We start from the raw sequence: 20610 nt of genomic DNA, 5'->3' as shown, positions 1-20610 counted from the left end.
TATCCAATCATGAGAAAAGGTATTTAAGGTGGCCAATTGCGAATTGTTCTCCTATTTGAATCTCCTCTGAAGAGTGGCATCATGGGCTCATCAAAACAACTCTCAAATGATCTAAAAACAAAGATTGTTCAACATAGTTGTTCAGGGGAAGGATACAAAAAGTTGTCACAGAGATTTAACCTGTCAGTTTCCACTGTGAGGAACATAGTAAGGAAATTGAAGACCACAGGGACAGTTCTTGTTAAGCCCAGAAGTGGCAGGCCAAGAAAAATATCAGAAAGGCAGAGAAGAATAATGGTGAGAACAGTCAAGGACAATCCACAGACCACCTCCAAAGAAGTTTTGTGTTTTTTTGCGTTTTTTTGGCATGTTGCAGATCACTGTTTGCTTTCCTTGCATCTGTAGCAATGTATTCTGGAGGAGATGAGCTGCTCTCCAGTATCAACGACACCATATTCTCTCAAAGCAAAGTCACTGCCATAGTTTGTTATAATCTCCTCATCTTTTGCTTAAGGCTTTTGCTAGTGGGCGTATTTAACTTCAGAACCCTCATTCAGCTATGTCAAGGACAGTGCAGTTCTATCTATAGACATTCTATTGCTCTTTTGATAGTGTGAATTAAGAGTTTTTGAGCTTTCTTGCCATTAATGGAACAAAATAGCAAGAAGATAATTCAATTCTCTATGATACTGAAGATGTTAATTTTCATTGTGTTGTTTCCCAGCTTTTTTGTTCCTTTAATTAACATTATAAAAGCTAAAATGTCCTCTATTTGACCCCTAGTTCACCCTACATACAATGTATAGTTGGAATGTTAATTCAGGCTGAATATCTACAAAGCATCTAATGGACATGCACACATGTCTATAACCACTATATCATGCTGTACAATCTCTCTTTTTTCTCTTTTTCTGTCGCTCTCTCTCTCTTTCTCTCTCTCTCTTTTTCTCTTGTCTGCGTTCTTTGTTTTAAATAGGGCCGTGAGCTGCAGGGTGCGGCCCTAAGATATTTTCATATTCATGTATTCTACTGAAGATTGGCTTGACTGTTTCAGTAAGACACGTATAAATCTTTTGTTGACTGAACTGTTTTAATCTCAGACTCTGCTTCTCGGATCAGGTAAAGTTGCAGTCCGTACAGACTTTTGTAATCACAGAAATCACAGAAATCACACAAAATAACTGTTTGGTGGGCTTAGTATGGAGCTGTATAATTAAAGCTTTCAAACAGACCTGTACTGTTTCATTCAGCGCTGGTGTCCCTGCTCAGCACTCAATCAGTTTAAAATGGATCTGTGGAGAAAGAATTCTGTTTTATCTAAAACAATATCAATGTTAATGCATTTGATCACTGCAGGGGTTTAAATAAGAAATAACTGCTTCGTTTGTTTCTGGAGCAGCAACATAAACACTAAACAAAGGCATGCGTAGTTATGCTGTTCTGTTGAACGTGCAGTTTATATCGTTACACTTATTAATTTATTATAGTACAATGACTGATGCTCAGCCAGTCTTGGTAATGACCCAGCTGTAGCTTGAACACAGCCCAGTATGCACTGCTGCATAATAAAGAGTGCTACTAATTGTTCCTCTGGCCAGAAGAACAAGGTCAAACTTTAGTTAGAACCTTTGGAAACATCAGGGGTGTCCAAACATTTTTGTTGGGGGCCAGACTCTATAATAAAACAAATAATGAAATATACCACTTTAAATAATACTTTTTTCCTGATTATTTCATTTACGCACCATTTTACTTGAATTGCTATCTTTATCTTTGACAGTGTTGTGTAAACTAAGATTTTTCAAATTGATGTTTAATTTCATGATGTCTCTTAATATTAAACTCCTTAATTACGGCAAATTTTAGACTCTTTTTTAGACCTGTTTTCTGCATTAGAAATGCGCACCCTCTCCGCTTTTAGACTATTTGGCCCGTTTTTCTGCGCTAGAAATGCACACTCTCTCCGTTTTTAGACTCGTTGGCCTGTTTTTCTGCGCTAGAAATGCGCACTCTCTCCGCTTTTAGATTCTTTGGCCCGTTTTTTTTGCGCTAGAAATGCGCACCCTCTCCGCTTTTAAACTCTTTGACCCGTTTCTGACACCTAGCGTTCAAACTTTGAACCTCACAGTATAAAAACCTGCTTAACAGCGGGCCAACTTTCATTCTATTCCTAAAATACCTTGTGGGCCGCTCCAAAAAAGGAAACGGGCCTCAAATGGCCCGCGGGCCGTAGTTTGGACACCACTGATATACATAAATAAGCATATAAACACCAAACTCTTGAGTGAAGAGTGCTTAGCTGCATCTTTAAATTAACATATACTCGAAATCAGTGTTCTACCAGCACTGTTCGATTAGCATCCTCTTTGGAAAAGTCGATAGTCTTTTTTATAGAGCGTTTGATAGCGTGATTATATGTGTGTGCTCTTTTAAAGGTTGTTGCATGCTTGTAGAGATGCTTGGTAATTAAATGGGAAAATGTGTTTGCCCTTTCCTCAGACCTATAACATATGATTAATCCTGCTAATGGATTTACCTAAGCCCTTGATAGACTCAAGCAGTGAACCGTTTAGCTATTTAATGTTTGGGATGTTAGCCTTGGCGGCTTCGGATGCAAGAGCCTCAGTCCATAGGGGCTCTAATGGCCAGGTTATCATTTACACTCTGCACAGAAGCAAGCTATTCTCAACAGCCTAGGTGGCAGTTCCTCAGTTATGTGATACATACAGACGAAACATAAAATTAGAGGATCACTTTATAGTTTGTTTAAGCAATAGAACACGAGAGGGAGTGTGTTATCACGAATAACATCACGTCTGTGATACGGTCGTAGGCACGAGCCGAAGGCGAGTGCTGTAGATCATCACAGCCGTGATGTTATTCGTGATAACACACGACCTCGAGTGTTCTATTGCTTTCATACAACAGTTTCTTTTTACAAAATGAATAGAGAAAATAAATCAAAGAACTTTAAGAAAATCAGTTTGAATATGCTTTAATATGGACTGTGCCTTCCGCCAAAAAGTAGTTCCACCACTGTAACAGAACTGAAACTTAACTACAAAACGGTGTATGGTTCATACAGACTAACACCACAAAAGTTCGCTTGAAATCAAAATTGGGAATAATAGAAGATGGTAACATTAGGAGCGTGAAATGACGCAGATACTCTCCTCTCCTGCTCTGTGGAGTCGTCTTCAGGTGAAGGCTGCGCATTTTTTAAGCATTTCTGCCTGTTTTGCTGGGTCGTGTTGGTTTTAGCTAGCCGGCTGGACTGTGGTTAGGTTAGCGTAGCTTGCTTTAGCTCAGCATCAACTTTGTTGAGCCTAGCCTGGCTGGTTACCGTTCTGGCTGTCAGACAGCAGTAACCGAGCGATTTTCTTTCCCTTTTTTCCACGAAACACGAGCCAGCGCTGCGGGCTGCGGGCGAGCGTGCCGCGGCTTAGCGCTAGCCTGTGCTAAGCTAACGCTGCTGCGGGTCTCCTGTGTATATAAGCCGTTACTCGGTAACGCGTCGGCGGAGTGATACCGGTTTAGTGTGAGAAGGCCGTGATGTTATCACGAATATCATCACGGCTAGATCACTTCTAAACCAATCAGATTGTGAGGTCGGAACTAACTGTCGTATAAAATGTATTATTACAGACTCCTGTATCTGATTCTCAGCATACTTTATTATTATCCTCCTTTATTATCCACTAGGGCTGCAACAATTAGTCGATATAATCAACAATGTCGATTATAAAAAATTGTCGACTCCAAATGTTCATTGGTGACTAATCATTAATTAGTTGCACTACACAAATGACTTGGGACAGAAACACAATGGGAGAAGGGGAATGGGCTTACTCATACAGTTTACACTTACAGGGGTTGGACAATGAAACTGAAACACCTGTCTTATTTTAGTGTGGGAGGTTTCATGGCTAAATTGGAGCAGCCTGGTGTTCAATCTTCATTAATTGCACATTTCATCAGTAAGAGCAGAGTGTGAAGGTTCAATTAGCAGGGTACGAGCACAGTTTTGCTCAAAATATTGCAATGCACACAACATTATGGGTGACATACCAGAGTTCTAAAGAGGACAAATTGTTGGTGCACTTCTTGCTGGCGCATCTGTGGCCAAGACAGCAAGTCTTTGTGATGTATCAAGAGCCACGGTATCCAGGGTAATGTCAGCATACCACCAAGAAGGACCAACCACATCCAACAGGATTAACTGTGGACGCAAGTGAAAGCTGTTTGAAAGGGATCCTGTTTCCATCAACGGAATTTCAACGGAATACATGTTTCCTCACTAAGTAACAGCACTTTTCACATTTAAAGTGCGATGTTCTGGACATTTCTACAGCAATTAAATCTCATGTTCAGTCGTTTTGAACTGATAGAAAAAGCTAGAAACAGGCGCTGTACCCACAGCAAGCAGAGATGGAAAGTATGGCAGAAAATACCATTAAAAGGGACTAATCAGAGAAATTATCGGCATATTAGTTGATTAATAAAATAAGAACTAGTTGCAACCTTATTATCCACTCTGTTTTTCAATGGGACCCCACAGGACCACCACAGATATTATACAGCTATTATTTGGATGGTGGACCATTCTCAGAGAATCAGATTCTCAGATTCGCTGCCCACAGGACGATGTTAGTGGGCTGTTCTCAAACCAGCTGTTTAAAAACTCCAGCAGCACTGCTGTATCTGATCCGCTCGAACTGTATCAGCACAACATACAGTAACACTAACTAGTACTGAGAAAGACCATTCAAATCATAGCTGCTCTGTGGTGGTTTTCTCTCCTGTGGGTCCTGACCATTAAAGAACAGGGTGAAAAAGGAGGATAATAAAGTATCATAGAAACAGATACAGAACTACAGTCTGTACTAATAAGCTATAGAACTACACACAGTGCTGCTCCTATATGCTCAGTGGAGCTGAAATATGGATAATGTGTGTAAAAACAAGCAGGTGGCCATAGTGTTAGGATCGGATAGGACCCCCCCCCCCACAAATGATCACACAAAAAGAATGCAGTGCTGAACCTGCTGTGCGGTGCAGGAAGTGTTCATATAGTAGCCTATGCAGTGCCCCGTTCGTTAATGACTTTCTCTCTCAGGAAGTGCTACTGTATTGTCGTTTAAAATAGGCCAGACTTCTTACCAAACAATGAGACAATAGGCCATCACTCGTTCCATAAATACAGGATAAAGCCAGGATGTTGGTGGTTTATGCACACAATGTGGGCCTCGTTGCTTTGACTCCATTCTGCCGACTTTCGTAAGGTGAGGGATACACCTTGTTCCCTGCCTTTGGCTTTAATGCTATTGATAAGATTAGGCCTGTCACAATAATTAGATTATCAACTTATCGAACAATAAATGAACACTACCTCAATAATATTTGATAATCATGATATTGTCTATTGTGTTTATTCGAATGTTTGTTGACATATATAAACAGAAAACAGTATTTTAGCCAGTCATGCTTTAAAAAAAATCTTCAAAAACTGCATACACACAGTGTTGAACTGCACTAGGTAAAGAAAACTATGATTATTTAAAAAAATGTTGTATTTAAAAGGGTATAAATGCTTTGCTATGCTATACTATTATCATTAATAGTAAACCCAACAAGATCAGAGTATTGTTTCGGTTGAAACGTCTTTATGTTTCCTTTTTTAATGCCATTAAAAAAAAATAAACGCTTCCTTTTACATTTTGTGAAAAAAAAGTCCACTTTATGATGAGTTGACTGGGTTCAGAATTGTTCAAAATACATTGAAATAGAATCTTTTTCTATTGACTCACATTAAAAGATAAAAGCACTGCTTGTACTGTCTAAAAGGTCACCTTTATAGATACAAGTATTCTTTTACAGTGCTGATATTAAACCTTAAAATATTGGTTCTTGTTCAAACTAGACTCTTCTGTTTAGAAGTGGCAGTGTAGTTATAGGTGTAGAGGAGGGCAGACAGGTGTGTTACATACAGTAAACATACAGAAGATTTCAGCAAAAGAACAGAAACTGACAGTAAAATCCAAAATCATCAGCATCTGAAACCTTGAATTTCTGTCTTAATTTTACAAGCAGGAATTTCCATGCTCTTTAACATGCAGTCAATGTGAACATGTAACTCATAACTCACTAATTTCCCAGCATACACCCACACTGGACTTTCCTTACCCCACTGATTACGTGATGCTTAGGCGTTCCTGCTCTCCGAGCTATTGATTGTTCTCACCTATTCTCCACTGTATATTTATACCCCTCAATTTGTCTTACTCCTCACTGAGTAATGAACCTAGGTTGTCTAGCTTTTTTCTTACCTTGTTGCCAACCTTATTTTTGTATTTTTGGACTCCCTTTTTGCCTTTTCTTTTGGCTGACTACTCTCTCTAGTAGCTTGTTTATATTTGCTGCTTTTCTGTTACTGACCCTGCCTGCCCCTCACCACTCTTGTAAGCCTGTCCATTTATCTAAGAAACTCAGTGGTTTGTATCGGTGAGTGTCTGTCCTGAGTCTGGCCTGTGTGACATATCTCCTATATTGAAGTTAAGAAACATACTTGAGGTTTATGATGATTCTAAACACAGTTTTGATGACTAACGCATTGATTGCGACAGTTGTCTGCTGCTGCTGCTGCTTTCTGATTTCTCCAAACTAGTTTGAAGGTTATCTGTATATGTTTTTTTTTTTTGTTAGTTTCTGTATAGACAGTCACACAATGCAAATGGTGCCAATCAAATGCTAATGGGCAGATGAGCTCATGTCTCCCACTTTTGTTCTTCTTTTGCGCTCTGTCAGCCAGTGTTACTTTGCCTCTCCTCTATTTATTGCTTCCATTTTGAACACCATATGCTCCTCTCTGTAGGCAGATTCTCTTATAGACTGGGTAAAAATATGGGCACAGTAAAAAAACAGCCACACAGTCGGTGAAAATGGAAAATGCAGCCTCGGCTGTTTACCCAGTTTGAGCAGACACTAATTGAGACGGCTCGCTTCTTAAACATCCTATTTTAAGCAGGGTTTTACACAAACACGTCTTCATCAGCTCCGTTCTGAAGCCCGTTGCCTTTGTTTGGGAAAGTGTCCCTCCAGGTCATCTTACAGATGTAAACACTGACCACAAAAAGAGATTAAACAGTCGATGAGGGGAGCGGAAGGCCGGCTAAATATAAGCACGCCGCTGCGCTCTCCCTTTCGCCGCTGTGTAAAGCCACTGTAACTAAAGCAGATTACTCTCCATTGTTGACACACACACACGCGGAGAGAAGTCGTTGGGATGTCAGATGGTTTGTTAAAGGATTGTCAACACCTCGGCTGAGCCACTGACCCAGTGGCTTATTCTCAAGGTTGAGACCCGTGTGCACGGCAGGACTCCCAAATAAATCCCTGTCTGGTGTTGATGATGGGCAGGAACAGCCTTGAGTACTGTAGCCGTGGTCCTCCTGACCTTTTCCTCTCGGGGGTCTGTGTGTGTGCTGCTCCTGGCCTTTGAGAACTCACTCTGGATTGCAGTGTAAATGTCTGCTGCCGTGGCGTTCTCCAGGGTGTTTGTTCTGCTGCTTGTGAGATTTAAATAAACATGAAAAAACAGAGAGAAGAGGATTTTTTTAAGAAGCTGACTTGAGACACATGAGATAAAGAGAGAGTGAGTGTGAGAGAGAGAGAGAGAGAGAGAGAGGGTGAGAGAGATAAACACTTACCGGTACAACAGGTACAACTATATAAAAGGACTTTTATATAGTTTATAAAAGTGTTTAGTAATGGTTATAAATTAAGCTTTAAATACTTTAAAAACAATAATAAGGAACAATGGTATCGCCATGTTTCCCTTCTGATTGGGGAAGCTGGGGGAAGTGTATGTAAACCAAACTGATTCCTAAAAAAAAATCTTTCAAAATCAAACGAGTGCTGGATGCTAATGTATACAGATTCCTCTCCAGAAAACTTAATTTGAGTGAGTAAAGTGCTTTTGATTATTTCCAGTAAACTTAGATTTCCAGTGTATGTCTGTCGCTTAAAAAAGCTTCTGTTTCTCTGTTAAGACAAAACACTGAAATATGACCTAAAACAAGTCGTTAAGTCATTGTTTGGTATTAATTAGTCTGCCTCTTCGTGTATTTGGTCAAACACAGAAAGCACTTTTTTTGCGATCTTTAGTGTAGAGTAGAGTATTTTCAGTTGTAAAATATCTGACGCAACCTTGCTATAAGGCTCAAGCATTATTGTTTTTAAGCCTCTCTGTTAAACGTTAGATGTTAATTTGTCCATCAGAGTGTTTATGCCTAATTAAGCCTGTGAAATCCCATGTTAGAGTGTAAACTATTTTTAGAGCTCATATTGAGACCAGAGAGGATTTTTTTTTAAATGTGTATGCGTGTGTTTCGACAAACTGGTGTAATTGTTGACACATTGATGCTGTTTACACCTGATTACTTCATGTGATTAGTATATGGATTATATCCTGATAAGATTTTGATCGCAGTCCTGAACAAATGCAACTGCATGGCCTCCGTCCACATGGTTGGGCACGTGCTTGTAAATGTGAGCACGTGTGGAAAGCTGTGCACCTCAGTCCAGCACAGTTTTGCACAGATATTTCCAGTTACAGCAGAATTCACACTTTTAATCCCAGAAAAAGGCTCTTATTTACTTTTTAAAAAGCCATTTAAATGCCTGATTAAAAGGCTGATTACTGTTGTTTTGCTGTTTTGCTCGGGTTTTGAGAGCTCGGACGCAAGACAGAGCACGGGTGGGGGCGGGGCTGGTGACTTCATGCACCCTGCATGGTTTAATATGGCGATATATATCATCAAAAAAGAACATTCGCAATGTACTTTTTTTTTCAATATCGTGCAGCCCTACTATACAATTAGCTAATTAGAGGTGCTATCAAGCACATTTATGCTGCTGTAAGGGCAGCTAATCTTTATATAGGCTACTATATTTGCTATCACTTATTTAGCAAAGTACATGCGAGGTCTAATGAAAAGCAATTTTACAGATTTTTAAGATCGGCTAATTATCTTGCCCTAAGTGATCTTGCCCTAACTGACCTCTCAAACATGTAAAGATTTGTGTAGATACAAAATAAATGCCCTTATATAAGAGAGATGGATAAACATTTAACATCATGATTATTTTAGGACTTAAACATATTATGACATTTCCTCCATTCAGAACTCCCCAAACCTCTGACTTGGGGACTGATCACAAATATTGTTGAATAAAAGTAGTTACTTAGTGATTATTTCAATCTAACCCGATTGTACTAACCAGAATTAATTTTACTGTGAAGCAGTTTTTATTTTATTCTGTTTTGTGAAAGTCAGCTACAACACAGTGAATACTCCTTGACATCTCTTCAGTTGTTAAGACTAGCTGGCTAGCTCCAACATAAGTTTATATAAAGATTAATATATAATACATTTAATATAATAGAATATTTCATTTGGCCTGTGTTCTTTTATTAGTAGTATATGTATGTTGTCCTATAAGGACCCAGATTAATGTATAAAATTAAACCCTACCCATTTCTGTATATTATATTATATTATATTATATTATATTATATTATATTATATTATATTATGTTATGTTATATTATATGTTGATGGATAGCAACAGGAACTAAGGGAAGCAGGACATTTGTAAATAGTCAGCTGAATCTAATTTAAGTTTTTTTTGTATAGATTTATTCTATTACTGTATGAATTGATTACTCTGGTTCAGAAGCAGAGCTAGATCTTCCATCTGGTTCACAGCAACAAATTGGTGAAAATCTTTCCTTTGCCAAAATGAGATTGAGTCAGAAGACTGGGATAAAGAATAATGTTCTTTACTCTGCACACAGAATGGAATCCAAGAAGCCAGTTCAGCTCAGCTCTCTAATCTGGTTTTGTTGCGGTCTGAGAAACAGTTCTGATATACAGTATAAAGTTGTACACCATGTTTTCTTTTTCCCACTGAAGTCATTCTTTTATGGCACTCAGCAACTAAAACCTGTATAAAATTGCACAGACTGAACTGTGCCTGATGGTCAGATACAAGGGAGTGAATGTAAGTGAACGGTGAAAACTACTGAATTATGGTTACATATTATACTGAATGATGAACATTAAATTATTTGCTAGACAATAGAAATCAAGTTAAATCATTATATAAGGACAGAGATTAACACCCCCAGGTTAAGCAATCTAAGGCATAGTCTGAACTCATCGCTCTGAGTGTCATTTGACAGCTTTAGGCTGTATATACACAGAGCAATATTGATATATTCATATATATTCATATAAATCACATACAAGAACTAAAAAATCACCATATCATAAGATTGACATCTCAATGCAATTTATTTACAAAATATTGTACATGGGTGGTGTTTGTGGAAAATTAACAGGGTTTAGTCTTATGCAAAAGCAACTAAGGGAGAGTAGCATGACGACTCAAATCACTTATTTCATTGCAGTTTGCATCTAGACAATGAATATTTAGACTAGGTAACTGAGCAGTGGTTTTAATGTGCAGATTTATGCTGCTCTAAGGGCAGCTAACCTTGGTCTGGGTTACTGAGCTTGCTGTCATTATTATGTTCACTTAGTGAGGTATAATGAAAAACATGTAACATGTTACAGATGATTAAAATTAGCTAATTATCTAAGTCATAACTGGTCATAACTGACCTTTAAAGCATTTTATGTAAAAATGCATACATGCACTCATGCACTTTATTGGTGGTGTGTGTGGAAATGGTTTAGTTTCTGAAGAGTGCAGGGTACACTAATGTACATTTATGTGCAAATTGTCATAGAAATATATCCCAGTTAAATAAGCAGCATGATTACTTAATTTAACCACTATAAACAACTTATTTAATTGCAGTTTGCAGCCCATACTAACGAGAAAACAGCTGTTTAGACTGATTAAGTATACATGCAGATTTATGCTGCTCCAAGGCCAGCCAGCCTTACTGCATTTACTTATGTTAATAAGTGATGTCTCAATTTTTAGCATTGAAGTTTACTGAGCCAGTAAAATACTTATGACAAAACATTGAATATGATGTAAATTCTCTTCAACAAATACATTAAAAATATTTAAAAAATACACTACTGCAACAACATATTTTTTTCTATTATTGCATACAAAATGATATGGAACACCCCTAACTAAGATATTTAAAAAAATACAAATTTTCACCAGAATGATCTAGAATGTCATGATACTAATGCACTCCAAATATCACAATATATCCAGGATTAAAGTAAAATTAATGATACTGGACAGATATAATCTGTCTCTAGTTGACATACAGCTCTGAAAAAAATTAGAGACTGCTTAAAAATGGTGAGTTTATTGGTTTAACAAAGAGGAAGATGGACGATCACAAGCCATCAAACAAAGCTGAACTTCTTGAATTTTTACACCAGGAGTGCAGGCATAAAGTTATCCAAAAGCAGTGTGTAAGACTGGTGGAGGTGAACATGCCAAGATGCATGAAATTATTCCACCAAATATTGATTTCTGAACTCCTACAACTTTATAAATATGAACTTATTTTTTGTTTGCATTATTTGAGGTCTGCTATAAATGCTATATTTGGGAAAAAAGGTTGTTTGTAGTTTATATAATTAAACAACATATTAATTTTACTCAAACTTAAATAAACTGATTTAGAAACCGATTTAGTGGAGCTGTATAATGGGAAATGAGAACAGTGTAAATCTTCCTTTTGCTGAAATTAGCCTGGTGTGATAATTAAGGGTGGGTGATATGGCACAGTATATCATTTGAATATCATTTACAATATTCAAAAATGTTGGCGATATTATTGCGTACGATACAATATGGCATAGCCCTACACTGTATAACTGTAGGACATACGTTTTGTCTATGAAATTACAAGCTATACTTTTTGTTAAGTTAAGATTGGATGTGGTCATATCGTTTCATATCCTATATCACCATTTCTCTGAAACATATTGATATGATATGATTTTTTAAAATTATTATTCATATCACCCGGCGCTTCACTCGGCTAACTGGCAGTTATGCCCTGCGGTGTTCTGTTCCACTGCTTTAGGACCTCTTGTGTCTGTAAGACGTGAGGTGTCAGAGCACTGTACAGGTGGTTCTAGACGCGTGCAGGTATTCTGCCTTTGTGCCTGGGTCGAAACCCTGCGCGGTGAGGGCTGTGATGTCAGTGACAACGGGACTCCTTTAATCTTGTGTCCAGCTGGGTGAGTAAGTCTGACATGGGTGGGGTTTGTACAGTACAGCGGCACCGTGCTGCTGTCACTCATTCCGAAGCCTGGCGTACACTGTTGTACATCTTTCTCACTTACTGCTGTGCCCTCCTACCCCGCCTGTCGCTCTCAGACCTACAACCCGTGCGCATACACAAACACACACACACACACAGATACAGTACAGGCCAAAAGTTTGGACACACCTTCTCTTTTTCAACGCGTTTTCTTTATTTTCATGACTATTTACATTGTAGATTCTCACTGAAGGCATCAAAACTATGAATGAACACATGTGGAGTGTTATGTACTTATATAAATATATGGTGAAATAACATAATAATCTAGTTTCTTCAAAATAGCTCCTTTGCTCTGATTACTGCTTTGCACACTCTTGGCATCATTTTCTCAATGAGCTTCAAGAGGTAGAGTCACCTAAAATGGTTTTCCAACAGTCTTGAAGGAAGGAGTTCCCAGAGGTGTTTATTAGCACTTGTTGGCTCTTTGCCTTCTTCACTCTGTGCTCCAGCTCACCCCAAACCATCTGGATTGGGTTCAGGTCCAGTGACTGTGGAGGCCAGGTCATTTTTTGTTAAGTACAGAACTCAAGACAAGACAAGACAAGACAATCATTTATTAATCCCACAATGGGGAATTTTCAATGTTACAGCAGTACATATGAAAGAACAGACAAACTATATAAAGATTAGGAAAATATATAAACAAATAATAATAAAACTATGTATACAAAACAATTACAGGAAATATATTAAGATACTTAAAAAGTATATACATCTAGTGCCGTTAAGATAAGGTCAGAGGAGATATGATTATGGTAGAGTCTGGCCAGTATTATTGCACAAAGAGTAACAGTGAATAAATATCAAATAAATAGTAGATAAAAAGGTGAGAAAAATATTGCACGTTAAACATATTGCACAAATGTTGATAAGGAGATCACAGTACATGTAGTGAGATGAATATTGCACATGGTACGTGTTACAGCTGTACTGAGTAAGTATGTAAGTTTTGCATGAAGTGCTAAAATAGTAAACAAGTCTACTGATAGCGTGGTGTGTTGTAAAGTCTGATGGCGTGTGGAAAGAAACATGTGTTCATTCATAGTTTTGATGCCTTCAGTGAGAATCTACTATGTAAATAGTCATGAAAATAAAGAAAACGCATTAAATGAGAAGGAGTGTCCAAATTTTATATAAAGGTTATACTGTACACACAGACACACACACACACACACACACATGCACGTGGAGCGCTGCTGACTTGTAGCTGCTGCTGCTGCTGCTGTGAGGCCTGGGGGACAAGGAGCACTTCAAACAGCCTCAGCCGCATCAGCAGAACATTATATAGCTTCTATTCGGTTTGAGGTCAAACCAGGCTGTTTACCCTCCATAATAAGTCATGAGAAAACAATAAGTGCACGCCTTTTAGTATGCATAGCCTTTTGAATAGTTTATGAAAGCATTAATAGGAACGAGTAATTGTTTACCGTTCCAGTCCAGTTGCCCGCGCCGTCCGCCGAGGGAATTAAACAGTGGACTAAGCAGGCCGGCTCACTAGCCAATAAGAACGTGCCTAATTGCCGGCTAACCAATAAGGGCGTCTTTAATTGCTGGGAGAGAGCGAATTGACTTAGCTCAGCTTCTAATTAATCTCCAATGTAATGATGCAAGCCGGGGTAAGAACAGAGCAGAGGGTAGCGAAATGTGTTTGTGCGAGCGGAGCATCTTCCCCAGAGAATGAGTCACTGGTAAGGTGGAGGAGGGCCCTTTGAAGTGAGATATAAATACAGGAATCCCCTTCTGGCTCGGAGAAGAAGATCCAAGTTCATCCCAAGGGGAGGGAGCTGTCATGTAGGAACTGTGACGGTGCGACCACCGAAATTATATATGCGGTTATAAGATCCTACAGGACTGGCTTCTTCTCCACAGTTTACGGTTCGTTCATGTTAGCTCGGAAGTCAGTCCATTTAGTACTTGGTCCATTTATGCATCTTCAACCTCTCTGAACTCATTATTAATGATTTAATTCAATAATTTCTTATGTTTTTTTTAAGGAAGCAATTCTATAAATCATGAAATCTGAATGCTATACCACTCAATACATTTGCTAGTGTTAAATTAAAGGTATCAATATTTTACTTTTTTTTTATATAATTTTATTTTTAATTTTTCCCATTTTCTCCCCAATTTACACGGCCAAGAACCTAACCCACTCATTAGGACTCCCCATAACTAGTAATGCCCCAACACACAAGGAAGGTGAAGACTAGCACATGCTTCCTCCGATACATGAAGTCAGCAACTGCCTCTTTTCAAGCTCCTGCTGATGCAGCATTGCAGAGCAGCCAGCGTGCTCGGAGGAAAGCGCAGCAGCTCGGTTCTGATACATCAGCTCAGAGACTTGTGCTGTGGACATCATCCTAGGAGTGATGTGGGGAGGGAGCACCATCTACCCACCCGGAGGGAGCAGGGCCAATTGTGCTCCCTCTGAGCGCCGGCAGCTTGATGGCAAAGCTGCATGAGCGGGGGTTCTTTAGACCGCTGGACCACTCGGCGCTAATATTTTACATTTTAAGACACTTAAATTTAATACTATCATTATTAATCTAACAATCGCGAATTGACTGTACATTTTGCATTTCGTTTGGTTTGGTTATTTTTGTTCATACAACATTTATTGAAATCTGGACGCTATACCACACAATACATTTGCTAGTGTTAAAATCAACAATATCAATATTTTACATTTTAAGACACACACAGAGTTAATTTAACACTATAATTTTTAATCTAATACTTGCAAATTGAATGTGCATTTTGCATTTGGTTTGGTTTGGTTATTTTTGTTCATACAACATTTAGGTTCAATCACACAAATACACATTTTGTCATATTGTCAGGACTCCACTGTGTCCTGAGGCAATAACATCAGCCTGTGCAGCCAGTCCCATCAGCCAGCTGGAACACAGTCCTCAGCCCCACAGAAAAGGCTTGTTAAAACAACGGTCTAGAAAAAAATAACATTGGTTCACTGCAATGGGGAGAATGAAAAGGGGGAAAATAATTACCATCACTACATTAGATTTCTGTTTTCTGCATGAAGGTAATATAAACCCAACAACCTCCGGAAGCATTTTTAATAAGACAGCTCTTATCTTTTCCATTTGATAATAACTGAATGGTAAACAATTATTTAACAAAAGAATCTTCATTTACATTTTAATTTAGTGTAAAAGCTAGTGACATTTCCATTACAGGAACTCTTGTGAGAACCCCTATTGCAGCTGTCATCAGCTCTACTGGAAATAAGCCTTCCTGTGTCTTTCACCTGCACACCTCATGTGTAACCAGGGGTCTTCTAAGGGTGATGAGTACTCGTTTAGGTGGTGTGGGTAAAGGTTAGAGCTTGAGTCTTTAGGAGGGTAAAGTTTCAGGAGTGGGGTGCATGTGTACATTGCAGTGATGATGCTGAAACAATATGTTGTGCAGCACTAATTTGAACGTATCATGTTCATTGTGCAATTGTGTTTGCAATTATTTATATGCTCTAGAGCCTAGATCAGGCTCAAATAATCCACCCCGGCCCCACCCCATACACTGTCATTATGGGCCTGAGCCTGATTTAAACCCAGCATTTTTTTAGGCAGTAGAGCGTTAAAACTGAGCTTTTTAAAAACATTTTTGGGATGTTTAAATGAGCGAAATCTGTTCAGAGTGATGTGATTTAACATTGCAACACTAAAGAAGCATAGACATAGAATAAAAATGTTTATTAAGAACAGATCTCTGAAAGATTAAAACACAAACAATGCAAACAATAATCCACAGCCCTAAACATCAATAAATTAGGCTACAAGAATGATGTCTGAATGACTTTCCTTTACTCTTATATAGTTTAACATGGTTTAAGAATATAAAATACTTTTTGAACAATCAATTTTTTTAAGCATATAGCTCAAGCGAGAAAACACGCACTGCGCAAGCCAGAGCTCCGTGTTTATAACATTTTTTATAACAACTTTTTACCTTTTTTTTTCAAACACAGCTTTAAATAAAATATATTTTAAATAAAATAAAAATAGCGTTAAAAACAGACTTGACTTCTTGACCCTGACCCAACTAGGCCCAAATAAAATGGTGGAAAATCTTGGCCGGGCATCGGGTTGGGTTCGGGCTCAGGCAGAGAATCTAAACTCTGATATACTCGCTACTTTTGGTTGGATGATAACTACATTTTATTGGCTTGTACTTTTCTTACTGTCAATAAATCTGAATTTAATCCAGTCTAATCTAAATAGCGTTTGATCTGATAGATAGACAGACAGACAGACAGACAGATACTTTATTGACATTAAAGGAAATGTAGGCATCCAGTAGCTTGACTTAGACAATACACAGTAATAATAGATATATATGCAAATGGTGTAAAATCTTTGATAGAACATTGCATGAGAGAATACAGTCATTCAATAAATAATCTAAAGAGCAATAGAGCCAGATTAATATGACATTGGATATAATGTAAAGTGACCTGTTTTGTCTATAAACATGTATACATACATGAGTACAATTGAGTTCAGATCAATTTTTAATATTATTTAATATTATATAAAATTATAGCTGCAGTTTAATCAGCAGTTTCAGCAGGTAGATTAATATTTGATTAGCAGGTAGTGAGATGTCAGCTGCAGTTCTGCCACTCGGCAGTGCCTCTGCCACTCGGCAGGGAAAACAGAAGCTCTTTAAGTGACTACAAAGCAGAGCACACACAGGCATGTTAAGTCTCCTCCAGATTCTGAAGATGTCTTTCATACATGCAGGGGGTCACCCTCAGGTTCGAAGGGGCTTTGAAACACACTGAGGAGGATAAACAGAACAATTATGCAGCTGGGGGGCAGGGGGGGTGTTGGAGGCCAGATTACACCTCGTGTGTTATAAAGTGTAGTTTTGGAGAAGAGTGGGCCGCTGTTTAAATATTAATATGACTGGAGGAGAGCGCTGATCCTGCAGTGCCCAGCATGGAACGCTCTTATGCACCGGAGAGAGGTGGGCACACTTCACTAGTTTGGATTAGTTCTTTCTTCTCTCCTTTTCTCTCCTCTCTTCTCCTCTCTGTTAAGGTTTATCTTAAAGATTTGACTGTAAAATGCTGGACTGATTTTGCAGTTTGGACTGTTTAGACTGCAAACACGATTTGTTTCTCAAATCAGATCTGTTGAGATGACTGCCCATACTGTTATTTGCAAGTGATTAGATTGGATTTGCATGTCTGAACTAGGGGTGTTCCATATCGAATCGTACGCAATAATATCGCCTACATTTTTGAATAAAGGGAACGATATTATACCCTGGAATATCGAGCCATATTATCCACCCCTAATTATCACACAATTCTCACTGCTCTCATTTCTTATTATATATCTACTAGAGACAGATTATATCTGTTCAGTATCATTTATTTTACTGTAATCCTGGATATATGGAGATATATGGAGTGCATTATTATTAGTATCATGACATTCTGAATCATTGACTTCTGTTACAAATCTGATAAAATTCTTGTATTTTTTAATATCTCAGTTATGGGTGTGCCATATTATATCATTTGCAATAATAAAATTACATTTTCACTCTGTTGCAGTAGTGTATTTTGCAATAGTGTATTGTGAAAATACCATTAAATATTTTGATATTAATTTAGGGCCATATCGCACCAACCCATAGTCTGAACATCAGAAATATGTCTGCATGGGTTGCTATGGTAATGAAGTCGTGCCAGTAACTAACCATTGCTGCTCATCTTGCAGTTGAGGTTATTGTTTGACACGAGTCAAATCAGTACATATACAATTGTGATAGCATTTTAAACCAAATTCAATGCTGTGATTAAACATTTAATTCGATGTTTGATACATTTCTAAAATGTGATTATAGTCAGATTTGTACAAATAAAGCTCTGTTCAGAAGCTCAAATCAGATGGTTGGTTGGTTGGTTGGTTGGATGGTTGGATGGTTGGATGGATGGTTGGATGGTTGGATGGATGGATGGATGGATGGATGGATGCTTTATTGATCCCCGAGGGGAAATTCTAGACATCCAGCAGCAGGTATTTATAGTAAACAAAGTTACAAAAAGATAAAATATAAAGATACATATAAATACAATAAAATAAAAAAAATGGAAAGTATAAAAGTACAGTCTTTAGTGTGTGTGTAATGGAGAATGGAGGTTGTGCAGTTGAACACAATAGATAATGAACACCAGTTGATGTGCATAAAGTGAGGATAACTGATGTCAGCCATACAGAAAGTGCAAATACACAGTTATATAATAATTTAAATTTAGCAGTGCAAAAGATACGTAAACAGTAGATGAATGAACTAGTCAATCAAAGATATCAAAGTATCTCACTTTAATCACTTACAACAAACCGCATCTTCATCAATTCCAGAATGGCGGTCCACCAAGAGAGCCAAATAGTATTGGTACTGCCATTAACATCCTTCTCTGTGTTCATTTGTAGCAGCTGTTTATCATTGAATCAGCTTTAGCTTCTTAAACTATTTTATTAATATTTCTAAAGACTAGTTTCAGTAATCACATGGACAACAAAGCAAACAGATGCTAAAATACAGTAAATACAGTAATCCAATGTTGGAACTGGAGTTTCTGATACATGAATGCTGGTAAAAACAATCCACAGTTAATTGTTAGTATTGCAGAATATTTTACATTGTTTTCTCCTGTAGTACTTTTGATTACATCCTTATATTTTCAGTGTGGTAGTGTAATATTCTAGCACCTTTCCTCACAATCCTGACTGCTGTTTCTGTAGTTCAAGCCACTCTTCTCTATTAAAATTTTATTGATGCATGTACTTGATATGTTATTAACTAGGATTAACCTTTTTATTTTTTATATTTTTAAGTTTTGCAAGCATTTAGAGCAAGAAAACTCATAAACAGTTTAAAAGACACATATAGAGGATAGAATGATAAGTGTGCTCTGGCTTTAATCTCCCTTACAACCATCTTTATATCCCTTTACTTCTATTCTAGGCTTTTCAGGGTTTGTCGTCTTCTTTCCCTGCAAAGAGGAAATTAAACTAGCAACGAATGTATTTGGAACAGAGAAGTGAATCTTATGATCACACAGGATGCTGCAGATTAGAAGAAGCATCTAAAATCCTCTTGTTGTCAGACATACATATATTATGTTTGAATACTGTTATATATTAATCTTATAGAACAGTGTTAAATTGAATTAATGGTTTTTAAATAGGATTAAATGTGTCAGTTTCTCTGCACTCTGAATGAACATGTACTTTCACGCTGCAAAACACAAATACCCTCCGGCAGGAAGCTTTACTCGTCTTTTACACAGCAGTAAAACATGGTAGCACACAGAAAGTGCTCATTCTAGACACTCATATATTTTACTGCACTGCCCTGCACTGTCTGCAGATTTACACCAGTAAACATAAACCACTAAGAGTCTGCTGAAAGGAGCTACACTGAAAAACAATGAATTCTTGAGTATTCTCTCACTATTTCTTCTTTAGGTCTGTAGGCTTACAAACATCTGCAAATCTTGAATTATATACTATATTAAACATATATTACCATAGCTGGGATCTTTTTCCTCAGCATACAACATTATTGAGAATCTTCTATAAAACTACTTTTGAAAATTAAATAACATTTCCAGTTAAATTATATTGTATATTTGTGTCCTCCAAAGAGGAAATTAGATTTCTCAGTCTGTGCTTTTCTCTTCCAATTTTATACTTATACTAAATATGGTGCTCTTCCAGATTAATTTGTAACCCCTTATGCGCTGTGATTCTTATTAAACCTTAAAAATTATAAGTCAGTAATTGCATTTAATAGAAATTGGCTGAGTTGTATCTAAGTTAAACCAGTGGGAAGAAAAGTACATTTTCCAATTTAATATTTTCCAATTTCTTTCAAAACTTGATTAACTTGATTTTTCACAATCTTTTCTTAACTTTCATGGTGCTGTTTTCCTTTTTTATTTGAATGATAGAAATATTGGTTATCTATACTTTACTGTAATAATAATTTTTCATATGACTTTTACTCATATTCCTCACTTAACTTAAATACAATACTTGCACAGGTTTATGATCAGTATTTGTCATATCTGCTGATACCAGCTATCTCTGATACTTAATTTATACTTAATTCCACACTTTGTATAGTTTTTTTTATTTATATATTCATGTATATATTTGTCTTTCAGCATTTTTTATTGAATTTTATTTATATATTATAAGGTATAGTTAATATTTTAGACATCAGTTTAGAATTTTCTATAGCCT

The 20610-nt window shown here is 37.4% G+C and overlaps 1 protein-coding gene across 1 annotated transcript in view; it reads left to right on the top strand.

Moving 5' to 3' along the window:
• The window catches only part of ca16b (carbonic anhydrase XVI b), a 161931-nt gene that overhangs the window by 19431 nt on the left and 121890 nt on the right, over positions 1-20610 (top strand). The gene's annotated exons all lie outside the window — the stretch shown is intronic.

The sequence above is a fragment of the Astyanax mexicanus genome, chromosome 5, assembly GCF_023375975.1.
Source record: "Astyanax mexicanus isolate ESR-SI-001 chromosome 5, AstMex3_surface, whole genome shotgun sequence".
NCBI lineage: Eukaryota > Metazoa > Chordata > Actinopteri > Characiformes > Acestrorhamphidae > Astyanax > Astyanax mexicanus.
Note: the sequence above shows the minus strand (reverse complement) of the source record. Positions and strands in the feature narration are given on the sequence as shown.